Here is a 13,783-nt window from a genome sequence, read left to right as displayed (position 1 = left end):
TCATTTTTATATAGCTTAACTTGACTCCTCCTGAGACTTCCTCCCAAAGTGAACCTAATTAGATCTTGAGTTTCTTTGCTTTTCATATATATCACATTGATGTGGTGCACTTTTTTTTTTGTCCATTACATATTATTAGCCTAAACAATAGTCCCCATTTCAAAGGGAATCCAGGGTGTAGTGAATGTATAAGTGAGTCTCACTTGCACACTTTCACTTCTTACTTCATCTCTTTCCTGTGGTAAAAATACATAAACATTCTATAAATTCCCCATTTCTATTATGTTTATTTATAAAAGCCCCTCTCCCTTTACTAAAGTACAATTGACTAATAAAAATTGTATATATTTTTGGCATGCAACATGGTGTTTTGGTATAGGTATATACTGTGAGATAATTGAATCAGTCTAATTAACATATCCATTACTTCACATATAGTTTTAGTCCATTCAGGCTGCTATAACAAAATACCTTAAATTGGGTAATTGATAAGCAACAGAGGTTTATTGCTTATAGTTCTGGAGGCTGGGAAGTGTAAGATCAAGGCTCTGGCAGATTTCATGTTTAGTGAGGGCTCAATCTCTGCTTCACAAATGGTGCATTTTTGCTGTGTCCTCATAAGACAGAAGGAACAAACAAGCTGCCTTGGGCTTTTTTTTATAAGGGTACCAATCCCTTTTATGAGGGCTCGGCCTCCTGGCTGAATCACCTCCCAAAAGGCCCTACTTCTTCATGCTATCAAATTGGAATCTGGGTTTCAACATATGAACTCTGGGGGAACATAAACATTTGGACCACAGCACATATTTATCATTTTTTATGGTGAGAATTTTTAATTATATTCTTTTAATATTTTTCAAGTAGATAATAAATTATTACTTACTATAACCATCATGCTGTACAATAGATCTCCAGAAATTACTCCTCCTATTTAACTGAAACTTGGTATCCTTTGACTAACAGCTCCCTGCCATCCAGCCCCTGACAATTACCATTCTACTTTCTGCTTCTATGAGTGTGAACTTTCTAAGATTCCACGTATAAGTGAGATCATGTGGTATTTGTCTTTCTCTGCCTAACTTATTGCATTTAGCATTATGCCCTCTAGTTTCATCCATGTTGTCACATGTGATATAACTTCCTTCTCTATAAAGGATAAATGAATAGTATTCCATTATGTGTATGTGATATTTTCTTTATCCATTCACCCACTGATGAATACTTAGGTTGATTCTATACTTTGGCGATTGTGGGTAATACTGCAATTATCAGTGAAATACAAATATATCTTCAACCTATCAATTTTATTTCCTTTGAATATGAAAATCCTGAGGACATATTTATTTCTTAGAATACACTGACTTTAAATGCTGTATTTCTACTCACTATTTCTAATACATTTTTATAAGTGTGTATTATATACTATACCTTCAGATTGGTATTCCTTTCTCAACATATTTGTTCAGAGTGAAGAGTCAGAAGAGAAAATGTCCCTGAAAAAGACTTAAAAAAACAAGCAAACAAATTTGATATGGTTTGACTCTGTCCCCACCCAAATCTCAACTTGAATTATATCTCCCAGAATTTCCATGTGTTGTGGGAGGGACCCAGGGGGAGGTAATTGAATCATGGGGGCTGGTCTTTCCTGCGATAGTCTTGTGATAGTGAATAGGTTCAAGAGATCTGATGGGTTTATCAGGAGTTTCTGCTTCTGCTTCTGCCATATTTTCTCTTGCCACTGCCAGATATGAAGTGCCTTTTACCTCCTGCCATGATTCTGAGGCCTCCCCAGCCATCTGGAACTGTAAGTCCATTTAAACATCTTTTTATTCCCAGAATAGGGTATGTCTTTATCAGCAGCATGAAAACAGACTAATGCAAACTGAACCAAAAAAGCCGGATTTAGAACAGAAGCCCCCAAAAGGGCAAATCTTATAAGAGTTAGAGATGAGGCCTGGTGTGGTGGCTCATGTCTGTAATCCCAGCACTTTGGGAGGCCAAGGCAGGCAGATCACGAGGTCAGGAGATCGAGACCATCCTGGCTAACACAGTGAAACTCCGTCTCTACTAAAAATACAAAAAATTTGCTGGGTGTGGTGGTGGGCGCCTGTAGTCCCAGCTACTCGGGAGGCTGAGGCAGGAGAATGGCGTGAACCCGGGAGGTGGAGCTCGCAGTGAGCCGAGATCGCGCCACTGCACTCCTGCATGGGCTACAGAGCCAGACTCCGTCTCAAAAACAAAAAACAAACAAACAAAAAAAAAGAGTTAGAGTTGCAGTGACTGAATAAAAGAAAATCCAGGAGAGTGCGCATTAAAAAAGAAGAGGTGTTTCAGGATAAAAGGTGTGATCAGCAATGCCAATTGCTCCCAAAGGTGGTAAATATCCATTGTGCTTAGGTATAGTGAGGTTAGTGCTGATATTTTTATAACAATGTCAGGAAAGCAGTATGGAAATAAGTCAGAAAGCAATTATCTGGGGGTCTGGTAAATGTTGAAAATCTGGAAAACATGAGTGAATGTTTAAAAACAGTTATTTTGGAATGTATAGCTTGGTAGGGAGAAAAGGGTTAGGGTGGTTTTTAAAAGACTCCGTAATATTGACAGTGATTATTTTTTGATATAGAAGGAACATGCTTAAATTTCAGTTTAGTAATTCAAATGAGATAAAATATGCAGAGAGAAAGAGGATGAAGGTTAATAATTATAGGTAATAATCAATTGATCAAATTATCTGAGAAAGAGAAATTCATGGGTCCCAGAGAACAAAGCTGAGAGATCAGCTATGCAGAGAGAGGCTTTCCCCACTGTCTCAAGACAAAAAGAGGAAAAGGCATATATATATATATATATATATATATACAGTGTGTGTGTGTGTGTGTGTGTGTGTATATATGTATACGTGTGTGTGTATAGATAGCAAAAGTTTTTGAATGCTTATTATGTGCAACCACATTTCCAAATCTTCACACGTACTAATCAGTGGTTCTGAAACTGTGTTCTTTGTTGCTGCGCTACAGTGTCAGCATCACCTAGGAAATTGTTAGAAAGGCCATTCTGCAAAATTCTAAGAATGAGGCTGTCTGCTATAACAAGATTTCTGGGTGACTGTGATACTTGCGCAAGTCTGAGACCACTGCTCTAGTACATTTAACCATGCAATCTCTTTTTACATTAGATATTAGGATTGTGTACATTTCACAGACAAAAAAGCTGAGGCACAGAAATTTTATGTACTTTTCCAAAAATAACCAGCTGTCTGGATTTAAAGCCTATACTCTTAAGTTCTATCTTATGTTGCATCTAAGAGTTTGTAAAATTGGTGATAGGAGATTGAGAAATTTTCTGTTCAATGATTTCAATGTTTAGTTGTTGATTTCCCTGCAACTCAAGAAACAGCATTACTTACTGAGATTGAGAGTGGTAAATGATGGGATTAGTATAAATGCTGAAGGCTTGACATAGTTTCTGTAGAAAATTAGATACATACTGAGTGGAGCAAAAGGAAGAATTGTTGATTACCATTAAAGGTCAATTGATATTAAATACCCATGAATCTATAAAGGCAACAATCTGCAAGGTTGTTGGTTTTCTCCAGTATTATTTAGGAATGAAGAAGTGAAACAGATTAATCTATCCAGAATTCCTTCAGCAAGAGTCATACAAAGATAGAGAGGCAAGAAAGTAAAAAACAACTACAAAAAACAGAAACAGAAACAAAAAAAAAGCACAAGAATGGTTATAATGACAGAGAATGCCGTCTAAATTGGATGAGAAAGGAAGTAAAAACATTCATTTTTCCAGGTGATGTCACCCACATCTGTGATTTCCATTATAGATAACCCCAAAGTCTAGCTCTCCAGTTCAGACTTTGTCTTTGAACTGGAGACCTATATACTCAACTGCTTATTCAAAATCACCACTCAGATATCTCAAGAATGCCTCAAACTCAGACTCAGTACAGCATATCTTTTTACCCACTAAACGTGGTCTTCTTCCAGAGTCTCCCACTTCACTGAGTGTCACCACTATCCACGCAGTTGTTTAGGACAGATGAGTTGTATTTTGCACCCTCTTGTCTTCATACACAATGCATGGCCAAGTTTAGCTAATTTTTATCCCCTAAATCCTTGTCAAATTTGTTCTTCTGATTTCCTTTTGCACTACTATCCCTTGATCTCTTGTGTGAAGTGTAGACCAGTCTCCAGAAACTCATCCGCACCCTGATCTCATTTTCACACTGTAACCAAAGTAACTTTTTAGCTCAACAATGTATGTTTCAACTAGTCTTTTCTTGGGCTTTTTGGATAAGGGTAAGAGTCCCTCATATGGCTAGGTTAATTTGGTATTTTTCAAACTGGCTGTGACATGGTTAAACTTTCTTACAACACACACTCGCAAAACTATTTTCAAGTATCTTGTAGAATTAACATTGTTGAGCTTTTATGGTTATGTATTATTATTTGTTAAATATCTATACCCATTTCCAGCTAGGATTTATTTATTTACTCACTAATTTTTTTTCCTTCAAGGTTTTGGAGACCTAGCACTGAACAATATAGGCTAGGCCACTTGCTCTCATGGAACTTATATTCTTGTTCACGGAGATGGACAATAATTACAGAAACAACTGAAGGAATATTATAGATTCTGATGGTAATTTCCTTAGTAAAATCAATTAGGTAAGGCAGGATGACAGATTGAGAATGTACTACCTTTGATATTATGACCAATGGTATACCTTTGAGGAGATGAAATTTGAGCTGACAACTGAATGACGAGGACAGACCAGGCATACAAATATCTGTGAGGTCAAGGTCTAGATAGAGAGGCAAGAAAGTTAAAGAAATTGGTACAAGAGTGGTTGTAATAATGGAGAATCAGCTTGTTCACATGACCATGCTGATACCTGGCATATAGTACCCACTGGTGATAAAATTATGTTTCAGAATAAATGAAAAAATAGATGTGTGGATGAATGAATGATTTTTCCAGATGGCAGAACTAAAGCTTCTAAAAATCAAGAGTGAAAGCTATTTTATGGTTATAAATTTGAAAGCATTGCAGTAAGAAGAAGTAAGTACATATTCAGATGATGTGTGGATAAGAATGTTTTTCATCTTTCCAAAGAAGTTTACAGAATTATCTCTCTTAAAAAATATTCAACAAAAGAAATATAATCTGCTTTTCTTTTTAATGCCCATAAAATAGTAATTTGATAAGGCAAGCTTTTCATTTTGTGAAGTAATTTGTTCGTTATATATTTGGCTTAAAGATAGAATTACATAATAAAATGAGAGCTAGATCAGAAATTAACATTTTATAACTCATTCTCTGACAAGATTGTGCTTTTATATAAAACAATATAGTCTTTAGTGGAGAGAAATCATAATAAGAACAGATGGTACCACTTTTAGATGAACCCTAAAGCCCTTTTTAGACTCCTAAAATAATATTTCAAAAAGAACTCAAACAAATTTCTAGCCCTGTAAGTCTCTATTATTTGTGTATCCTACAGAGGGAAAATATCATGAACACACTAATTACAAAATCACAAACTAATTACACATTTCCTGTTGTTTATTTCTTGTCTAAATATACTTAGTTTCACCCAAACTGTTCCTTTTCAGAGAAAAACAGGAAAATTCTGGGCAGGACCTCTAGGGTCTTTTGCTTTCGTTTTTGACCTTTGGTTGTTGTTTGTTGGTTTTGTTTTCTTTCCTTAAATCAGTAAGGAGGGAAAAAATGGATCTTCCAGGGATTAATGTGTTTAGGCCTGAGAAAGCCCACTGGTTGCTTTACATTAATCATATCTTCAAATCTGAGACTAATAGTCAACCTTCTCATTCATTGTTAGTCTTTCTCTAGGAGTGAGGACACATTAGCTTGGCAAGAGCTGCACTCTGATTATGATATATAATAATAAATAATGATTATACACAGGCTAATTATATCTGTAAATTCGTTTGTCATGGAAATATTTTGGGGATTCTATTTTTTTTTTTTTTTTGAGATTGTATCTGACTGTTTTAATGGAGAAGTGGAGGACTATGCCTATATTTTTTCTCACTTAACTTACTCTAATTCCCAGTGGTCTTTCTTCTACCTTCTGATGTAATGAGAGCTACACCTGAGACTCAGTGGGAACTACAAAGAAGCTGTAAGGAAGGAAACGACACTAAAAAGACAAAACGCTTTGTTATTTATTTAAGAAATCATTTAATTGTTTTCCACTTCCAAACTCAAGGTTAGATGGAGTTAGAGAAAAATTTCTTTTGTTTCTTGTCTTTATTTTGGAAGATCTACTTTCCTTTTTTTTTTTTTTTTTTTTTTAAAGAAGAGACTAAGTGTTTTTCAAGAGAGTATAGATATACTGGAATATAGCAACAGCATTGGGATAGACAGTCAAAGCAAGCAGAGGCATATGGATGTGATCATGGTAGTAAGGTGGTTTAGGAGTCCCTTGGATCTGATGGATAGAATAACAGAAGTAAGCTTTTGTGGAGTGAAACCTATATTCCACTTAATATCACACTTGTTGCAAGGCTCCTACGACATTAGTCCTCATATTATTCTCTTTGATTTGATGAGGAATTCTGATCATAGAGAACTTAAGTAACTTGTTTAAATCTAGTAAAGAGTAGAATTACTTTAATCCGGTAATTTTATCATTATATTATCTCTTAATATGAAACGAAATAAAATATGAAGTAGATTGGGTAAAGAGGCACAAACCTTTTTTTTTTCTTTTTTTTTGAGACAGAGTCTCACTCTGTCACCCAGGCTGGAGTGCAGTGGCGTGATCTCGGCTCACTGCAAGCTCTGCCTCCAGGGTTCACGCCATTCTCTTGCCTCAGCCTCCCGAGTAGCTGAGACTACAGGCACCCACCACCACGCCCAGCGAATTTTTTGTATTTTTGGTAGAGATGGGGTTTCACCCTGTTAGCCAGGATGGTCTTGATCTCCTGACCTTGTGATCCGCCCGCCTTGGCCTCCCAAAGTGCTGGGATTACAGGCATGAGCCACCGCACCAAGGCTTTTTTTTTTTTTTTAAACACATGCTACCCCTTGGTTACTCTAATATCTGGTTTAGATTCACTCATTGAATCAGATAGTTCCTTAATTATTTGGCTATTTAATAATAAATTCCAATATATCCATATTCTATTTGCTATGTCCCTAAGACATTGGGAATATAGCAGTGTTTAGCAGAAGAATTTGTGCATACATGAAGCCCATATTCAACTTCATGCATATAAGGTCTATTTAATTAGTTTATTTAAAGTTCTAAAGAGTTAGTACTTGGTACTATTTGTAGGCATAGATAAAACTTTATCTGTAAGCATAGAAAACATTCACAGTGTCTGGGCGTGGTGGCTCACACCTGTAATCCCAGCACTTTGGGAGGCTGAGGCGGGTGGATCACGAGGTCAGGAGATTGAGACCAGCTTGGCCAACATAGTGAAACCCCGTCTCTACTAAAAATACAAAAATAAACTGGGCATGTGGGCCACGCCTGTAATCCCAGCTTCTCTGGAGGCTGAGGCACGAGAGTCGCTTGAACCCAGGAGGCCGAGGCTGCAGTGAGATGAGATGAGATTGTGCCACTGCACTCCAGCCTGGGCTACAGAGCAAGATTCGGTCTCAAAAAAAAAAAAAACAAAAAAAAAAAAGGAAAAAAACATTCACAGTAGACACAAATTGAGGTAGTTGCCAGGCTCACAGTGATTGTTTTTCCTGTGGCCATATTTATGCCACCCACTCTCTTCCCACCCCCAAACCTTTCTGCTTAGGGAGAATCTGTTCATTTCTTTCTACTCTCTGCTCTGGTAGGTATTCTTAAAGAGATTTCACCAACTTGCTTCTCTGGCCACAGCAGACAGAATTAACTCACAGTAACTCAGTTTCCTGATGACACTAATTCATCCATGGAGTGAGCATTTTGACTCAAGATTGCTAATGAAAGGATTTTGTCTGGATTTTTAAAACTGTAACTGGCAAAGAGAAGTCCTTTTTTCTCTGTTCTCTCAAAAAACAGGATGAGAGAATAGGGGCTGCTGCTGATCCTGGTTCCAGCAGGCATAATCAGCCTGAAAGAAAAAATTTGTCACACAGAGAAAAGCAGAGATGTGATGAGCTGAAGTCGATAGGAAGTCCTAATAGCATTTGAGTCCCAGATTCTAACTCTACCTCTACAGCCTTACGGAGGTTCAAACTAATACAGTTACTTACTTCATCCTCATTCCTTCCTTTAAGTAACTAACCCTAGATAGATTTCCGTATAAGCTATGGGTTTAGTTGCAGATAATAGATACCAACTCTGGCTATTATAAGAAAGCAGTTTGAAAGTATATTAACCTTACTGAATTTTCAGGCTGTCCAGAGAGCCCTGCTTAGAAACTGCTTATCCAATATCAGTACCCAAAGTCACACACAATAACTGGTCTGGTGACAACAACTGGGCCACCACTCTTGAGTACAAACATTATGAGTTTGTAGTTGATAGTATCTGAACTCAAACATCCCTGTCTCTGGAAATTAGATGTCACTGTCACCTTTCTTCCCAAAATAGATTCTTCACAGTGTATGCTGTTTTGGCACCATTAACTTTGAATTCGGTGTTTGGCAGAAGTACTTCTGATGATGGAAGTTATGTGCCTTTATCCTTACTATAAAGGAGGCTGGGAAAACAGATGTTGTACTTTTATAGTTAGATTTAAGAAAATCCCTAAATAGCAGAAAAAAAAGTTTAAAGATGTGTAATCACTGAAAAGAATGACAGATATCTACTATAACTTATCTTACTTACATCTAAATCTGTCCTCAGTCATATAGCTCATGGTTTGAAATGTGCCTCTCAAAAAGATACATTGAAGTCTTAACCTCTGAAATCTGTGAATGTAACTTTATTTAGAAATCGGGTTGATATTGTTTGGCTGTATTCCCATTCAAATCTCATCTTGAATTGTAGCTCCCACAATTCCCACGTGTTTTGGGAGGGACCCAGTGAGAGGCAATTGAATCATGGGGGCAGTTTCACCTATACTGTTCTCGTGGTAGTGAGTAAGTCTTCCAAGATCTGATGATTTCATAAGGGTTTTCCCCTTTGCTTGACTCTCATTCTCTCTTGTCTGCTGCCCATGTAAGACGTACTTTTCACCTTCCACCATGATTGTAAATCCTCCCTAGCCACGTGGAACTGTGAGACCATTAAACCTCTGTCTCTTTATAAATTACCCAGGCTCAGGCATGTCTTCATCAGCAGTGTGAGAACAGACTAATACAAGGGTCTCTCTGCAAATATAATTAAGTTAAATGATGTCTTATTGGGTTAGGATGGGCCCTAAATTCAATATGGTAAGTGTCCTTTCAAGAAGAGAAAAACTTGGGCATAGGAATATGAACACAGGGGAAAAGCCTTTTTGAAGATGGAGGCAGAGATTGGAGTGATGCATCTCCAGGCTAAGGGACACCAAGGATTGCTGGTAACACCAGAATCTATAAGAGGCAGGAAATGATCCTCCCCTAGAGCATTCAGAGACAGTGTGGCCCTGCTGACACCCTGATTTCAGATTTCTAGCCTCCCTAAGTGTGAGATAATAAAATTCTGTTGTTACAAGTCACCAAGTTTGTGGGTATGCTTTTTTGGCAGCCCTAGGAAACTCATGCATAGCTTCCTTCAGGAAGTGACATCTAACCCAACCTCTGGAGAAAGAGTATATTGGAAGTGGATTCTGAGACAGTTTAGTGGGCAGAAAGTTTATTAGAGAGAACCATCAGGATCTACATTTGCGAAAGGAAGGGGAAGAAACAGTATTCAGCAGAGGGAGAAGTCAAACTGTGATGCCAGCCTCAGGGGACCCCATGGGGAGCTCTATAGCTACAATGGTCCATTCAAGTTGTTCGAAGATGCTCCACTCAGTAAGTCATTGGATGTGGGTCTCTCCAAAAAGGGCATGCTCTTGGGCAAGGTGGATGGATCCCTGAAGCTGAGGTAGTCCTTGAAGGGGCTTATAGTTGAAGCTAGGACATCACATCTTTCCTGAGAGAGAATTTGGGTGCCATCTTTGTGTCACCGTGAGTCAACAAATAAGGGAGTGTGAAGTAAAAACAGAGTGGCAACCAAGGTGATGACACGTATGAAAGCACTGAGGTGAGATAGTGATTAAAATATTCTTGAAAATGAAAGTAATGCAGATAGTAAAAAAAGGAGAGGAGTTCAAAGTAAGAACAGTGAGAGAGAGCAGAGGTCAGGTTATAGGAAGCCTAAGTATACTCTACCTTTATTCTAAGAACAATGGGAAGCCACATAGGTGATTAGATAACGCTGGAGGTGACATGATCAGATTTACATTCTAAAATATCCAAGATGGCTATAGTGTGTACACTAATGGCATACTGCCACAGGAAAACAGGAGGGTTTCACTTTAGTAGTCTCCCCGAAAGAGACAAAAGTCCTTAGACTGGGGTGGTGTGTTGGTGGTGGAGATATGTGGAAAGACTTGAGAGTTTTTTAGGATGTACCTGAACTTACACAGAGAGGGAAGCAGACCTATTAAGGATGACTTCCAGTTCCTTGCTAAGATGAAAAAGCTTGGAGGAAACCAGTTGAGCACAGCGAAAGCACGAGTTCGGTTTTGGGCATAAAGGGTTGAGTGCTAGGCGGTGTCAATGAAGGACAACTGGTTATGAGTCACATATTTGTGTGTGAGGCATCTGCACACTCAAATAAGGTACCTGGCCTGGAGATAAATGTGAGAGATTTAAACTGATTCAGTTAGAGAGGGAGGCAATGAAGTCAGTTAGAGAGGGAGGCAATGAAGAGGAAAATGGTGTGGCCTGAAGTGTGAAACTCTGATGTTTAAAAATGAAGAAAGAGGCTGGGTGCAGTGGTTCATGCCTGTAATCCCAGCACTTTGTGAGGCTGAGGCGGGCAGATCACTTGAGGTCAGGAGTGCGAGACCAGCCTGGACAAGATGATGAAACCCTGTCTCTACTAAAAATACAAAAATTAGTGGGGTGTGGTGGCGCGCCTGTAATCCCAGCTACTCAGGAGTCTGAGGAAGGAGAATCGCTTGAACTCTGGAGGCAGGAGTTGCAGTGAGCTGAGATTACACCGCTGCACTCCAGCCTGGGAGACAGAGTGGGCCTCCATCTCAAAAAAAAAAAGAAAAGAGAAAAAGTAAGAAAGAATGGCAAACAGGAAGGATTCGAGAGGTAGGAGAGCCACAAAGTCTGAAAGTGGACCTCTTTGTAATTTTGTTAGAAATATTGTTTTATATTTTTTGCAACTGCAGTATCAACAGGGAAAATATTCATCCTTTCATTTTTTTTCCTGATCTAAAAGGCATGATTGTCTGAAATGAGAAACATGGATGACTATCTTAAGATGAGTGAATTCTCTCCTAATCAATACACTCATAAAATTAAAAAAAAAAAAGACCTAACAGTGGTAGACGTAGACTGACAAAAGTGAAGAAGCATTTTTAAGTTTTCTACTATCAGAGGATTGACCTAATTAGCATCTGAGAAAGCCAAAGTGTTCCTTTGACTGTTTGACAGGTCATTCTGTTAGTCTAGTGTCTATTTTAAAAGTTAATAAGCATGGGATAGATTTAATTCCACTACCCCTTCCAGACTTTTTGGTAAGATTTTAAACACGGACCTTGCTGGAAGGTGAAGGGCTAATCTGAGGAATTTAAGGAATAATATGTGTTATTTATACAGAAGAACATGCAGAGCTGTCTTGAGTTGTAGCATTAGAAGGGCTAATTAGGTGTCTTCATGCAGTCTAGGGATATGGGCCAACTAAATCTTTGTAGACTAAAAACATTATTATGCAAGAGAGATGTTGCTTGCCTGCCTACCATGGAAATGAAAATGTTCCTTCTTAGTTAATCTATACAAGCTAAAGGATAGAGGAGCTTTTTTTTCTTTGCTTTGTTTCATTTTCTGTGTTGTTCAGAATAGTATTACTAGTGAATATTATATCAGTATAAGGGTGAATAAAGTCCAAGTATTGTAATTATGGGCTAAGAATTAAGGCATCTTTGACAGTGCCTTAGGTTAGAACAGCAGCACTTAACAATCAAGCTAAATGCATCTACAGTGGGAGAGAAGTGCATAAATGTTCATAAATGCACATAGTCTCCGGCGTGATCATAGTAAAGAATAAAAGTCAACGTACAATGATTTACCACAATGGGCCAGTATTTATCTTTAAATGAAGCAACATATCACTGCAGATATCTATTTTTTTAAATAAATTCTCATATAATTGGTTTTATTTTGTAAATAATAACTGACTCTGCTATTTACACTGCACTAGCTATGTGTGCCCTCTGTAAGCCAAGTTCCTAAGTTTCCTCATTTAAAACGCCTACTTCCTTGGGTTGTTATCAAAAGACTCAATCTGTTGCCCAGTCTGGAGTGTGGTGGTGCACTCTTGGCTCACTGCAACTTCTGCCTCCCGGGTTCAAGCAATTCTCCTGCCTCAGCCTCCTGAATAGCTGGGACTACAGGCACATGCCACCATGCCTGGCTAATTTTTGTATTTTTAATAGAGACAGGGTTTCACAGTGTTGGCTAGGCTGGTCTTGAACTCCTGACCTCAGGTAATCTGCCCACCTGGCCCTCTAGAAGTGCTGGGATTACAAGTGTGAGCCACAGCACCTGGCCTGTTATAAAGATTGAAAGACTACACATGGAAAGTGCTTAGCAAGCTGCCCGGCGCATGCTAAGCATGAATGCATATTGGAGCACTATTATGATAACTCATGTGACTGGAAGACTTACTAAATGTCCAAGAGATGATATTAAAGGGCTTATAGAGATTTTATCCAGGGGCAGGGTAAAATCAGAAGGGGTTTGCATAGTTAACTGACAGAAAGCAATGTTCTGATTTTACTGAATCTTAATGATGTAACATACTGGTTACATGAACAAAATTATATGTAAAACATTATTTGGACATTATCTATAACATGAAAAAACTGAAAACAGTGGAAACATCGATTTGTAAAAGATTTTTTAAATTATCCTACATATATTCCACTGAAAAAATAAAGCCATAGAAAAATGATTTACATATACTGATATGGGAAAATTCCCAAAACATGTTAAGAAAGAAAAAAAGCAATTTAGAGAATTCTGTATACAATGTAGTTAAAATTTTGTCAAAAACCTATATGTATATATAAACGTATGCTTGTGGACATGCATGTACGTGTGTAAATAACTAAAAACAGTGATTAAAAGACATGCACTGGATTGTAAATAGTTGGTATCTCTGGGGAAGAAAATGGGCTTAAAGTTGGCATAGGAGCATTAAGGGGACTTTTATTTCACATCTACTATTAGTTTGACCTATAGAAAAGCAGGAACCTATATATGCGTTTTTTTTGCAATGTAAACAAATACAACTTAAAAGATGGGGAAATAGATACAATATATGAATAAGTTACAAATGAAAAAAAGAGCTAAGGAATACATTAAAAGTGTTCAACCATACTTATATAAATAGAACACAAAATTTTATTACATCCTATTTTATATCAACTTAGAAAAGATCAAAAGAAATAACACCCATTATTGAGTGGCGCAAAAACGCAAATAACGCTGGTAATATATACAAAAAAGAACAGCAATCCTGTGTGTGTATGTGTTTGAGAGAGAAAAAGAGGAGGAGACAGAGAAGATGGAAAAGAGTAGTAACAATAAACAAAAACCTTTATTAACTTTCTACTTTTAGTATATGAGCAGCATTTCCTACAAAAATGTTCATTAT

This window comes from Symphalangus syndactylus, chromosome 10 (assembly GCF_028878055.3).
Source record: "Symphalangus syndactylus isolate Jambi chromosome 10, NHGRI_mSymSyn1-v2.1_pri, whole genome shotgun sequence".
Lineage (NCBI taxonomy): Eukaryota > Metazoa > Chordata > Mammalia > Primates > Hylobatidae > Symphalangus > Symphalangus syndactylus.
Note: the sequence above shows the minus strand (reverse complement) of the source record.